Source organism: Panthera leo, chromosome F2 (genome assembly GCF_018350215.1).
Source record: "Panthera leo isolate Ple1 chromosome F2, P.leo_Ple1_pat1.1, whole genome shotgun sequence".
Lineage (NCBI taxonomy): Eukaryota > Metazoa > Chordata > Mammalia > Carnivora > Felidae > Panthera > Panthera leo.
Window position 1 is genome coordinate 32,406,530 of NC_056695.1, and position 14,714 is coordinate 32,421,243.

Genomic DNA, 14,714 nt, shown 5'->3' on the forward strand with positions numbered 1-14,714 from the left:
AAAGACTACTTCAATACAAGTGAAACTGAACCCAGAAAGAATTTCTTACAACTCTAAAATAAAAAGACAAAGAACCCAATTTAAAAATGAATAAAGGATAAGAATAAATATTTCTTCCAAGAAGATAAACAAATGGACAATACATATAGGGAAAGATGTTCAAAGTCATTAGCAATGAGAGAAATGTAAACTATAGCCATTAGAGAAATTCAGACTAACATCACGATGAAACACCATTTAATACCCATTAGGATGGTTATAATTGAAAAGACTGATAACAAGAAGTGTTGACGAAGATGTGGAGAAATTAGAACCTTCATATGTTGTGGGTGGGAATGTGAAATGAGGCAGCCATCTTGGAAAACAGCTTGGCAGTTCCTCAAAATGTTAAAAATATGCGATTTACCATATGGCTCTGCATGCCCACTCCTAGGTGTATACTCATGAAAAATGAAAGCATATGTTCACCCAAAAGCTTGTACATGAATATTCATAGCAGCATTATTCATAACAGGTAAAGATGTAACGACTCAAATGTGTATCAACTGATGCATGGATAAATAAAATGTGACGCATCTATGCAATGGAATATTATATAAAATAAAAAAGGAATGAAGTACCGATACATGCTTCACCACTGATGAACCTTGAAAACATCATACTGAGTTGAAAACCCAGTCACAAAACTTCATATTGCCTGATTCTTCTTATATGAAGATCCAGAACATGCAAATCCATAGAGAGAGAAAGATTATATAAGGGGCTACCAGGGGGCTGGGGGTGAAGAGGAATGGAAACCAAGAGCTAATGGAAATGGGGTTTTGTTTGGGAGTGATGAAAATGTCTTGAAATTAGACACAACTCTGTTGTGTTAAGTTGTTGCAAAAAAAAAAAAAAAAAAAAAAAACAGAAAGAGAAAAAAGAAAAGGAAAAAAGAAGAAAAGCAATTTGAGATCCAGTGTATAATGTGTAGGTTCAAGTAGTAGTGTTTTTCAGAGAGTTGTTGGGAGTAAACTGGGCCTCATATAAAATCCAGTAAAGTAAAATAAACAATATTAATAGGAGAAACAGTAATAATAAACACATTATTTATATTTATATGCTATTTATATAATAGTAGGTAATTATATTACTTTGCAGTTTATTTTTTTATTTAAAACTTTTTTTTAATGTTTATTTATTTTTGAGACAGAGAATGAACGGGGGAGGGGCAGGGAGAGAGGGAGACCCAGAATCTGAAACATGCTCCAGGCTCTGAGCTGTCAGCACAGAGCCCAACGCGGGGCTTGAACTCACAAACCGTGAGATCATGACCTGAGCCGAAGTCGGACGCTTAACCGACTGAGCCACCCAGGCGCCCCCTATTACTTTGCAGTTTAATTCCTTTCTAGGTTTCACTAAACCATAGGAATAGTTTACAATAAACTTTACAAATTAACAAAAAACTGCAATTATTACAGTATAGCCACAATTTTCAGTGTTAATTGGAAGTAAAAATGCAGAACCGAGGCCACCTTAGGATGGCTCCTTTCTGTTGGGATGGTTGTTTTGTCCAGTCCATCCATGCAGTTTCTGTAACAAAGTGTTGCTAACTGTCATGTGCTGTAGCCTTTTCCAGTAAGAGGGAAAACAGGACGGGTCCTTTGCTGGGTTTCATCTTAATGAATGTTCCCTACTTTCTTTAGCGTCTAAGTTCTTCAAAGGCAAGGGAAGCATATTGTTTAACAGGGAGGAGAAAAAAAAAGCTTGAATGTTACACACCAATATATTAGCGTGTACAGTCAAATGAAGGACATTTAAAAAAAGTCAATATAACACTGTCACTACTACATATAATAAATCCAGAGGATGAAAGAGTACTAAGTAATTAGTACTGAACACGAATGGCAGAGTCATATTGCTGTGTGTTGCTCCTGTTTAGGTGATTCCTATGAGTTTAGAACTGATTCTTTCTCCAAATGCTTTAGCTCTCTCAAGAGCACGTTTGTTACTTTACACTGTAGGAATGATATAATTAATATGGGAAAGAATGACTCCTGCATAGTGAGGCTAGGAGTATATTGGTGAATACAGATAAATTAAAAACTAATTAATTTGAAATTTATGGACTGGTGGCCCCTTATGCTGTGACACACTGAATGCTTTAGTAAGCAACTGCATAATTCAACGGAAGTCTTAGTGGGAGTGACTGGCAGATGTGGGGATGCAGGTCTCCTGGCATGAATACAGATGGAGCCAAAGGTTGCTTTTTTCCTCTAGTCCTTATTTAATGATTCCATCTTACAAAATATATTATTTAATTGTTGTCTGAATTAAGAGTGCTCGTTTTCGCCTTCTGTTCTTCCAATTTCAATTCTGATATCTAATTTAATTTCTTTAGGAATTATAAACCACATGTTGTGGATGACAGGAAAATATATCCCATTAAGTTTAATTAGTAGTTCAGGCTGATTAGCAATGGCTGAGTAATATCTAAGTGACTTCAGTAATACATTTAATGTGTACGAACAATTCTAACTATTATTTTAAGAAAGGTCATCAACTGAGTATTTGTGATTCTATAGTATATTTATGGTCAATATTTTTTCCTATTTCTAGAAATATTTATTGTGAGAAATATGTGTTAGTATGTGTTGAATGATAGAAACAAATTCTAAGTGTATTATTGGAAAGTTAATAATGTAGACATTTAATTGAAGCACATATTTTTGATCATTGATATTTTAAAATTGTAGCAGACATGTTTACCTTGATCATTTCCAATAGTTTTTAAGGTAAGAATATAAATAAGCTAGTTTTTTTCTGTTGCATAATTTCATTGTTAGAATGCCACACTATAGCGAATACCTCGTCATTACTATTTACTCTAATACTGTTGAGGGGCCTGGGGGGCTCAGTTAAGCAGCTGACTTGATTTTGGCTCAGGTCATGATCTCACAGTTTTGAGACTGAGGTCTGTGTCAGGCTGTACGCTGTGTGTGGAGCCTGCTTAAGATTCTCTCTCTCCTTCTCCTCTTGTCCCTCTGCCCCCCCCTTCCCAAAATATAATACTGTTGTAGAAGAAAGACCACAGACTCAGACATTGGCAGTTATGTGAATTGCATCATAGGAAGACTGGGTTGAACACTCACCAATATAAAGGTTGAACCATGAGAGAGCCCAGTTCTTAACAGATCAAAAGAGCAGATTGTCTTTTATGCCTGTGTATACCAAGAGCTCCTCTACCATTTGCTTTGTGCCAACTACAGGAGATAGAGCACTGGTGTCTCTGAGAAGGAAGAAATGGAACAAATAATGGTCAACGGGAGCGGTGTGATGTTGGAACTAACCGCAAAATGACAGATTTCAAAGATGCTATTTGAAAGTTTCTTGATGATTCACATTCGACAAAAGCAAATGGAGATTGGAATAGAAGTTAATAGTTGAGATTTTGAAAATAGAGTTTAATACTTCAAAACATCGGTTTTCAAAATAATTGTTCAGAGAAGAAAGAGGAGGATGCTAATATTGAAGAGCTGTAAAAGGATTTTGGTTTGTTCAAGGGAATACAGCATGAGGGACCTTTTTATCTTGGTTCCAACTGACCGGCTAACATGAGGTTCGTGTGTGTCTGTGTATCTGTGTGTATCAGTTTCACATATTTGTCTATAAAACGTTACTATTGAGTGTACTGGCTAAGGATGAAACTGACGTTATAATATTCATATAGAATGTCTCACGCAACATTTTCATTCTTTTTAAAAATTTTTTAATATTTGTTTATTTTTGAGAGAGAGGAGGAAAGAGACAGAGTGCAAGCAGGGGAGGGGCAGAGAGAAAGGGAGACACAATCCGAAGCAGGATCCAAACTCTGAGCTGTCAGCACAGAGTCCGATGCCGGGCTCGAACCCACGAACCGTGAGATCATGACCTGAACCGAAGTCAGACACTTAACTGACTGAGCCACCCAGGTGCCCCTCATTTATTTATTTATTTATTTATTTATTTATTTATTTATTTATTATTTTTGAGAGAGAGAGAGAGAAAGAAAGAGGCAATGTGAGTGGGGGAGGGGCAGAGAGAGAGGGAGACACAGAATCCCAAACAGGCTCCTGGCTCTGAGCTGTCTGCACAGAGCCTGAAGCAGGGCTCAAACCCACGAACCGCGAGATCATGACCTGAGCCAAAGTCAGACATTCAACTGACTGAGCCATCCAGGCACTCCTCAACATTTTCATTCTTTGTTATTAGTATTTAAAATGCGAAAGTAGAAGAAATTCATTCTGTGTCTCTTAAAGTTTTGAAGACTGGAAATAAACATGTTTAACATTTAAAAGTAATTTTTACTGTCTGAGTCAAACAAATTACTTTGAATGGATTAACTTAGAGGTAGATCAAGGGATCTCATGGGATGCCAGTGTGAGCACTGTTTTATGGAGCTGACTCTCAAATTCTGCCATAAATTCACAATGTGATTAGGGATGTTATCCCTTCTTTCTTCATTATGGCTTTCCTTACTCAGTTTTAAAAATTACACAGATTTTTTTTCTTATGATATTTGTTATGTTATAAGAAATCCATTTTTGCTATAGACTTCACATGGTTACAGTTAAATGTCTTTAATGTTGTCTCTTTGGTATGTTTGTATTATTGTTGAAACTGTATATTTTTCTATTCAAAAATTTTTATGTCAGACTAGGTCACAGACTGCGCACACACACACATACACACACACACACACACACACACACACACACACACACAACTAGAAACCTAAAATCCAGAAATAGCATTAAAAATCAATAAGAATCCCATTCCCGTTAGCATCTAAAAGACTCAAAGACTAAAGTAATATAAAAACAGAAATTATGAAACTTATAAACTAATCACAAGAGTTCCTAAAGGCAGAATTATTCAGGCCGTGTTCAGAAAGAGAAAAGGTTCAAATTGTGAGAGAGACTTGACTGGAATTACTGGTTGTGAAGACGGGGGAAGGCAGGTGGAAGAGAGGAGGGTGGGTGGTCTCTAAAAGCTGGGATCAGTCCTCACCTGATAGCCGGGAAAGGAACAGGGACCTCACGTTTGCCATCACATGGAACTCAATTCTCTCAGCAACCTGAATGGGCAGGGAAATGGATTCTCCTCCAGAGCCTATAGAAAGATACATTGCCATGTGACATCTTGATTTTGGCTCGATGAGGCCTGTATCAGAAAACAGAAGAGAATCCTTGTAATCTAGGGATTAGACAGAGATTTTCCAGTATGACAAAAACAGAAAACAAAAGAAAACATAAAACATAAAAAATGATAAATTGAACTTTATCAAAATTATAAATGTTTTCTCTTCAAAAACCAACATAAGAAAACAAGAATATAAGAAATAAAAAGCTAGAGACTGGAAGAAAATAGTTGGGAAGTGTGTATCTGATAAGGCTCTTATATTCCAAAATCTCTACAGAACTTTTTTTTAAAAGAAAAGCTTGATTTTTAAGATTAGTTTTAGGTTTACCATAAAACTGGGAGGAAGGTGCAGAGATTTCCCATATACTCTTGGCACCCATACACGCATATCTTCTCCCATTACCATCTTTTTCTGTTTTGCGGTGTTTTTTTTGTTTGTTTATTTTTGTTTTGTTTTATCAAGAATGAACCTACAATGATACATCTTAATCATCCAAAGTCCATAGATTACCAAAGGGTTCACTCTTGGTGTTGCACATTTTATGGGTTTAGACAAATGCATAATATCATATATCCACCATTATGATATCATACAGGGTATGTCACTGCCCTAAAAATCCTCTGTGTTCCACCTATTCACCTCTTTTCCCCCTACTCCCACCCTGACAAAAGCAGATCTATTTATTGACTATAGTTTTGCCTTGTCTAGAATGTCCTAGTCAGCATCCTACAGTATGTAACTTTTTCAGATTATCTTCTTTCATTTAGTAATATACATTTAAGGTCCCTCTGTGTCTTTTCATGGCTTGATAAGTCACTTCTTTTTAGGGCTGAATAATATTCCTTTATTTGAACGTACCACAATTGATTTATCCATTTACCTACTAAAGGACATCTTGGTTACCTCTAAATTTTGACAATTACGTATAAAGCTACTAAAACATTCATATGTGGATTTTTGTGTGGATATAAGTTTTCGATTTATTTGAGTAAATAATGGATACTTTTCAGCAATAAATAGAATGAACTAGTATTGATGCATGCAACAACATAAATGAGTATCCAAAATATTGTGCTAAATGAAAGACTCCAGCACAAGAGACTACACATTGTATCATTTCACTTATTTTGAAGTTGTAGGAAAGACAAAGCTGTAGAGACAGAAGTAGATCTGTGGCTGCCCGATGATGGGGGTGGAGGTGAGAACTCCTGTAAATGAGCACAAGGCAATTTTGAGGTGATGAAAGCATTTTAAAACGGTATTATTATAACTGTTGCACCACTGTATAAATGTCCTAAAATGGAATTGTGCACTTAAAATAGGTGAATTTTATGGTACTAAATTAGCTCAATGGAGCTGTTTAAACTTATTAAGCTACCCTCAAAATGATTTTAAGATTATTTTCTGTTATTAGTGGGAAAAGTACATATCTGGTTAATTGAAAAAGAGATATTAAAGGCAAAAACACCCATCTGGAGAGAAGACCATCAGGCTATTACCTGAAAAATTTCAGAGTGGCTTTCATGAACTCAGTAAATTTCCTGTGATAGAACATCTGGCTGAGAAACCTGATTTTATCAGCATGATGAGAAATTCCATTGTCTCATGGGCCAGAACACATCGCAGGTGAAATGACAATTTCACTTATAAATCATCATGAAAATACATTGACATTTTTGGGAAAAAAAACAGGCAGTAATTTCAGCTTATGTGAATGGCTCCTAAGCTATATTATAATCAGAAAATTACTTGATAAGCACAGACTCAAAACTAGTGAAGTTAATTAGATAAAGTTGGTATTTACTGGCATCAGGATACAGTAGCTTGTTCACTCTGCGTAATGACAGGATGGCTTTTTCCATGGCCAACAACCCCCTCAGATAGATGACACAGACATAAATAGAGATATAGATACAGACAGATATGGAGATATAGATGCAGATAGTTAAATGTGTTTGCTTGATTGATTCCTTTCAATCTAGCAATGGTAGATTTGCATTTTTCTGCACTGAAAATTAATTTGATAATCATAATGTTTTATATAGTCAGAGGGAAAATTTATTGCTTTTTATGTTAGTTTTCTTTTACTACATAATCAAAGCTTAGCACCTTAACACCAAACAAGTATTATCTCAGTGTTTGTAGATCAGGAATCCAGAGTCTGAGTGCCTCGATTCAAAGCCACTCATGGGGCTGCACTCGAATCATCTCAAGGTCTTCCTGAGGGAACTTACTCAATTGTGGCCCTAGGCAGGCCTCAGGTCCTCTTTGACTGTTGCCCAGGTATTTGCCGCATGGGCCTCTTCAGAAGGCAGCTCACGATATGGCATCTGGCTTCCCTCAGACCAAGTAAGCTAAGAGCAAGGAAGAGCATCCAAGTGGAAACCATAGTTGTTTTGTTACTCATCTCAGAAGCCAAGCCTTTCACCTCTGCCACATTTTATTCTACTCAAGGGGATAGTATTACACAAGGGTCTAAATACATTTTTGTTTATGTTTTGGGAAAAGCCTCACTCTTGCTGCTGACATCATTTGAAATTTCATCAATGGTGAAAATACACAATTCATACAAAGAAAGACTGTGCAAAATGTATGTGTAAGATACTTTTGTTGACAACTGAACAGAAAAATCCTTTCCATTAAAAATCAGACAGTATAGGGGTGCCAAGGTGGCTCAGTCAATTGAGTGCCTGACTCTTGATTTCAGCAGAGATCATGATCCCAGGGTTATGGGATCAAACCCTGTGTTGAGCTTAAGATTCTCTCTCTCTGCCTCCGCCCCTCTCCCCAACTTGTGTATGCTCTCTCTTTCTCTCCTCTCCTAAAAAAAAAAAGAAGAAAGAAAGAAAAAAATCAGACAATATAATGATAAGGAAGGAGAGAGGAGACATATTTTGTTTGAGGTGATTGGGGGGTGGTGGAAATGAGAGGTACAGGGTTACTTAAATAGCAGAAGCATCATGCTCCCATGTACATTATTACTATCTTTTTTATTTAACATAAGTCTGGTGGAACATAAGAGAACTAGGAATAAGTAACCATAGAAGAGACATCTTTTTTATCTCTCTTTACTGTTCCCTCCTTATTCGTTTATTCTTTTTCATTCTAAAACGTATACCCACTTTGTGATTAGTTAATTAGCAGGAAAAAACATTTTCAACCACCAAGCTGTTCTGAAGCCCCCCCCCCCCCCCATCCAGGGTCATGATCAAATACCAAGAATTATTGCTCAAATATAAAAATTAAATATGAATTTTTAAAAATATTAACAATTAAATGTGGTAGAGGGTTGGTGGTGGTGCACGCGTATGCCTTAGTTTAGGAAGCCATTGATAGGTCTGCGTAAATGATCTTTACTTCTTTCCCTTCCAGAGTTGGTTTTCAATGACTTTTTTTACTATTATTATTTTGCTTTGCAACCTAATATGAGGGAAAACAAACAAATGTTCTCCTTTGGTTAACTTCAGGGAGCTTAGCTGTATATTCAGTGAATATTTAGTACTCTGCGTGATCAGTATACAGTATTATAAAGCTGAGGTTACTTCTTAGGTAGTATTTAGCTTGGGAGCTAAGAAGAAACATTGGAATTTTTATTCTGGAAAGTAAAAATAAAAAAAAAAGTTTTTTTAATCCAAGATTTCCTTTTTGAACACTAGAGCAAATCAAAACCTTTTTGTTAAATCTCGTAGCCAACATTGATAAAACTTGCTGATACCATGAGAGACTATTCCTTTGGTCTTGACAATTTTGTATAATTTTATGCCTGTAAGTCATGTTCTTGAAAACAGCCTATTTGTTCAGTATGTTAAACAAATGTTCAGATTAAATACAGTATGACCTGCTAATCTAATATTTCATAACCATATTGGGAAGTGGTGAATACATAAGTTGGATGCCAATATTAGAGTTCTTATGCAAGCAGTTTGAATTACCAAATCAGCAGTAATTTTTCTCATTGAACATTCCTTTCTTTCTTAAGGATAGCCCGTGGAAAGATAAAATATCCTCTTGTCAGTTTTTTTAATTTCTTAGCGAGTTCTCTACAGATGTAATGTTCGAAATGAGTCAACTAGGTGTCAGTGGCTTTGAGACAGTCTTTATATTTTGGTTCTAAAGGGAAAAAATTAAGTTTACTTTAGCAATCTACTTTAAAAAATATGGTACCATTCATGTCACAGCTCATTAGCCTACACTTGCATATAAGAAATCATATTGATCATCATTATGTGTTTAATCTCAAAACATAACTGTGTGATCTATATATGTTATTTGTATATTGTATCATAATCTTTAAGTCAGAAGGACCCATTGATAATAAGCTGGGGTTTTTTTTGTTTGTTTCTTGGTTAAAATTTATGATATTTTAGGAAGAAGAGCTCTGGAGACTGACTTTGAATCCAAATCTGCCTCATGTTAGCCAGTGTGAATACGGACATGATTCTTACTGTCTTTGAGCCTCAAATTATTATATACTCACTTGCATTGTCAGGACGGTTAAGTGCTGTTGCATGTGGAAGGCATCTTTGTGGACCATAGTGAGGCTCAGCAAATGTGACTTCCCCTCCATATTGTAATTGACTCTGGCTTCTACAGTCTTACTACATTGCATTTTACAAAGTACTTTCTTGTAACCTGTGCTTTTTGAATCTCACAACTTCTTTCCATGGTAAGGAAGTAAAGCTGTTATCTTCACTTTACAGTTAAGCAACTTGAGAAAAAAAGTTGAAAATCATACACATTCATTCAGTATACCTCTGGAAACTTTATTAAAATTAGGTGTGTGAATTAGCCCTTCTGTGGTCATCCTATTGACTCAGTCCTTAGGCCCTTATATGTAGACAGCAGTGGAATGAAAGAGAATGTAAGGAGAATCACAGGACAATGAAGAGGCGAGTGTTAAATCAGGTGTGATATTTAAAGTTTAAATTGGACTAAATTTGTATTTGCTGTAGATATCTTTTAGGGAAAGGAAAGAGCAGTGTAGTGGTTAGAGAATAAAATAAAGTGATTTGATATTTATACCCCAGGAAAGTTTGGACTTTTCAATAAAGCAATTACTGTTACAGTAAAACCTTGGATTGTGAGTAACTTATTCCATGCGTGTTCCACAAGATGAGCCAAGATTTCTAATAAGTTTTAACTTGATAAACGAGTGATGTCTTGCTATACAAGCAGTATGTGATGCTGAATGAAATTCGCTTTGATTGTGTGTATGTGTTTTGGATTACAAGCTTGTTTCTGGAACAAGTTATGCTCACAAACCAAGGTTTTACTGTACTAGATTCTAGTTTATGTTAAAACACACGTTTATCCTCAGCAATTTGTCCTCACCAATTTTTTTCCCCAAGAGATAAAGGTGATGCTGACATAATAGTGAAGAAAGCCACCATTATCAAAAGAACAAGGTTTGATGTTTGCCTCTGTGTCTTTTTTTATACCTCTTACTTACTCCTTCGATATTCATGTGGTACTTGTTATGTTCAGGACATTCTTCCTAGTGCCGGCGTTGCTGCAGCCAATAAGATAAATAAGTTCTAAGCTCGTATTAGGGAATTTATATTTAAATTTGGGGAGAAATTCAATAAACAGTAAAATCCAGAAATAAGAGAATTTCAGGTAGGGGCAAGTGCTGTGGAGAAAATGCAATTAAGTATATTAACTTCCTTTTGCTGTTAGGGGCTTAAAACAATGCAAGTTTATTCTTTTAAAGTTCTGGAGGTCAGAAGTCTAAAATCAAAGTGTTTGCAGGGCTGTTTTATATCTGGACGCTTCAGGAGAGTATCTGTTTCCTTGCCTCTTTTGGCTTCTAGAACTCCCCTGGATTCCTTGCTTTATGGCCCCTCCCTTGCATCACTCCAGTCTCTTGCCTCCATCATATCTTCCACTACTGATTGTAAACTTCTTGGCTCCTTCTTACTTGAACCATTGTGATTATATTTGGGGTATTTGGGGTCTCTCTGGATAATCCAGGATAATCTCTTATCTCAAAATCCTTAATCTCATCTGCAGATCCCTTTTGCCATAAATATAAAGTAACAGTCACAGATTCTTGGGATTAGGCCATGGACATCTTGGGTTGGGGCCATTTTTTAGCCCACTGGGTGAGGCTACCTTAGAGAATGATTTAGAAGGAGAATGATTTACCCTCCAGATAGGGGTGATTTCTCTGAAGTGTTAATAGTTGAGCTGAGATTTAAATGCTGAAAGAATATATATTCCATGCTTTTGTGTGTGGTAAACTACTCAATGTGAAAAAATATTTCCTTTGCATTTGGCCACATTTTCTTAGCAGAATCACAGTTGATCAAATCACCATATAATATGTTGCAGTTACAATCTCCTCATCACCAGGAACCGTTGTTGAGGGTCCTTGAAAGTGGAAGGGAGACACAAATCTTGGACCCTTGATAGTGGTACTGGTGAGTGAAATTCTTATTAATTATATGAGGTTAGGAATTCACATTGTAGTGACTTTCTCTGAAAAGATTGTTAGTACATATGAGAAGATAGAGTCTACTGATTCCTCTTCACTACAACATTAAATTTGTGTCTCAGTCATGAATATACAATAGTACTCTTCTGTTTGCCCTTGAAAAGCTTTCAAGAGTAAACTATTTACATTAAATCTCGGCAACAGTATCTCTAATGTCGCTAGATAGGAATTGCACATGTGGCAGAGAACAATATGCTGAACTTTCTACACAGAAAGTATTGATTTAGAGATATTTTTAAAATTTTCATTGAAAGTCATGGGGTAATATATTGACTTATTTTCCCTGAAACACCAGAATATGCAATGCCGTATATATAACAAAATATGTTTATGTTCCTAATCTAGGCAGATGGAAAGTTTCCATTGGAAGTATCATAAGAAACTTGGTAATAGCTTTTTATTTCTGGATTTAACACCATATACATAATGAATACCAGATACATTAAATAACGGTTCATGCGATTTCAAAGACCCTGACTTCATCTTTGTAGTGATCATGCTTCCTTGAAAATAGCATATCTCAGCTTTGTAGTCATAGGACCCTGAATTGCACTGGTGTGGATAGGTGATCCATACAATTTTTTGGGGTAAAACTTGGATTGAATTTCATATATATGTGTGTGTATATATATATATATATATATATATATATATATATTTTTTTTTTTTTTTTTTTTTTTTTTTTTCGAAACCGGAAGAGAAGCGGTGTGTTCCTTCCCGTAAGTGGTTAGTCTGCATGAAAACTAATCTTTTGGGAGGATATAATGTGTTTTGTTGTGATCCCATGAGGTAAAAACATGGAGAGTCGTCAAACTGCTTTTTTCACTTCGGTTTGTTTTCCAGCTTTAAAACTCTGGGATGCTGTGAGCCTATGTTTTCACACTTTGATTTGCATGAGGAGGAGGTGTGTTATCACCAAGACAGAGATTTGTGTGAGGGGCAAGTCCACACTGTTAGCTATGCAGCACTCTCATTAGCACTGAAAAGGGTGTTAACACGCATAGAAGGAGATTTTTCCTAGGTCTAAACCTTGGCTTGCTTTCTAAGTGTCAATCCCAATTGAAGACCCAACTTGTAGTGGAAGCTCTATATGGAGCAGTTTCTTAAAACCCCTCAGGACGCTGAGGAATATCCTCAATATCCCTGGAGAATTCTAGATATATGAACCAACACAAGGCTATTTCAGATGTTTTCTGCTATTGATTTAATCATATCGGTTTTGTGCTCTGTCTCTCTCTCTCTCTCTCTCTCTCTCTCTCTCTCTCTCTGTGTGTGTGTGTGTGTGTGTGTGTGTGTGTTTAGTATCATCTTCCCTTGCAAGGAAAAGTGGAATGGGGTATTTGATTATCTGCACACTTATCAAGCACTAAGCTGTTTGAGTATATTTTTTATCCCCAAAATGACTTAAAAAGTGCAGGGTGTTACAACATGTGAATGAAAGAATTTAGCACTGTAAGCCAAAAAGAGCTCTACCCAGGGTGTCCTCTCTTGAGTGTTTTGCTGTTTAACTGCATTCCCCTGATATTTGCTTTACCTTTGTTTCCAGAATTTTCTTCGTCAGACTAGTACTGTGTATGAATTATCAGACCATTTTTCGAAATTCATCAGGGCTAGTCTGTCCTAAAGATCCACCCCAAACTTTTGTTCTTTAATCAATGTTGGTGAAAATACAAGAATATTAAGAGCAATATCATATATGTATATGCACATATATATGAAATATACATATGAATAAAATTATCTGACATATATATTGTACTCTGATAAGTTCACTCTCTCCTCCTACACCTTTTCAATAGCTTCAAGTGACTTCCCATTTCTTGAGCAAAACTCTGAACTCTGCCATCATCTAGCATCTGCCTTCTTTTTCTGTTTCCTCTTAATTCCAGTCTTCTCTGTGTACTTTGTGCTTCAGCCACAGAAGTATCCTTTCCTTTCAATTCTCTGAGCATGCCCTGTTCTTCGCTACCTCATGAATTTACGCATGAAGTTTCTTCTCCTTGGAGATCTCTTACCCTGGTTTGGTATGGATCCAGCTTCCTCTTACCTTTCAGGGATTTTCTTAGGAAGTACATTCTCAGAGAGACCTCCCTCCTAGGAATTTTATCTGAAAGGCTCCCCTTTATTTTCCTCTATATGTACTATGTGGTATATATGCACTGTATACCACTGAGAAAATTTCCATTATATATGTATGCCTTTGTTAAATTAGTGGTAGCCCCCTTTCTCACTAGACTGTAAGTTCCACAAGGTCAGGGACCTTATCACTTTGTTCTCTAGTATAGACCAGTGCTTAGTGGTATGGCTGGCATATAGTAATTCTAAGGCATATATGCATGAACAGTAAGTAAATAACAGTATCATTATTTTTTTCTTTCTCCTTACCCTATGGTGTCGTCCCTTTCAAATTATGAACTTTTTGGTCTGCTGGGAATAAAAAGGCAACGGGAGATGGGAGATGGGAGGGGGGTCGTAACTTAAAGGTTCATCTTTCCAGTACTCAAAAACTCAACCATGATTTATATGGTCCTGTTTATTTATTTGTTTTGCCATTCATATTGAAGTCGTTGTATTGATCAAAGGAGAATGTTGTTTTTAATAGCTAAAGAGCAGAAATCCAAGCAAGAGATGGGAATAAAATATATGAAGTCACCAAAATCAGGTGACTGTGTATTGTCACTCATGCTTTATGTGTTAGATCAAATACACAAGGAGAAGTTACAGAATGCTTATTACTTTTTAGTTTTCAAAAGTGAAATGAGCCAAGAAAACCCTTGAAACTTGGCAAAATGGAGCAGAATATTCAACTACATGTCAATTACATACTTCACTCTTGGTTGGCATAGAAGTCAAACATCTCCCTTCCCTATTTCTAATAGCATCATAGTATAATATATCACCTAGAAATATAGTAAACAGTAATTAGAAGCGCAATCATTGGTATTCCAGATAGTCCTTTTTGGAAAAAAAGTTGAGGGAGCAAGTTGGAAAGAATTTGTGTTACAGTAAATATGATAGCAATGTGTAAATTTTGAGTTATGTGTAAAAGTATTAACCTGA

The 14,714-nt window shown here is 36.1% G+C and overlaps 1 protein-coding gene across 4 annotated transcripts in view; it reads left to right on the forward strand.

The window, feature by feature from the left end:
* The window catches only part of RALYL (RALY RNA binding protein like), a 704,928-nt gene that overhangs the window by 74,298 nt on the left and 615,916 nt on the right, over positions 1-14,714 (forward strand). The gene's annotated exons all lie outside the window — the stretch shown is intronic.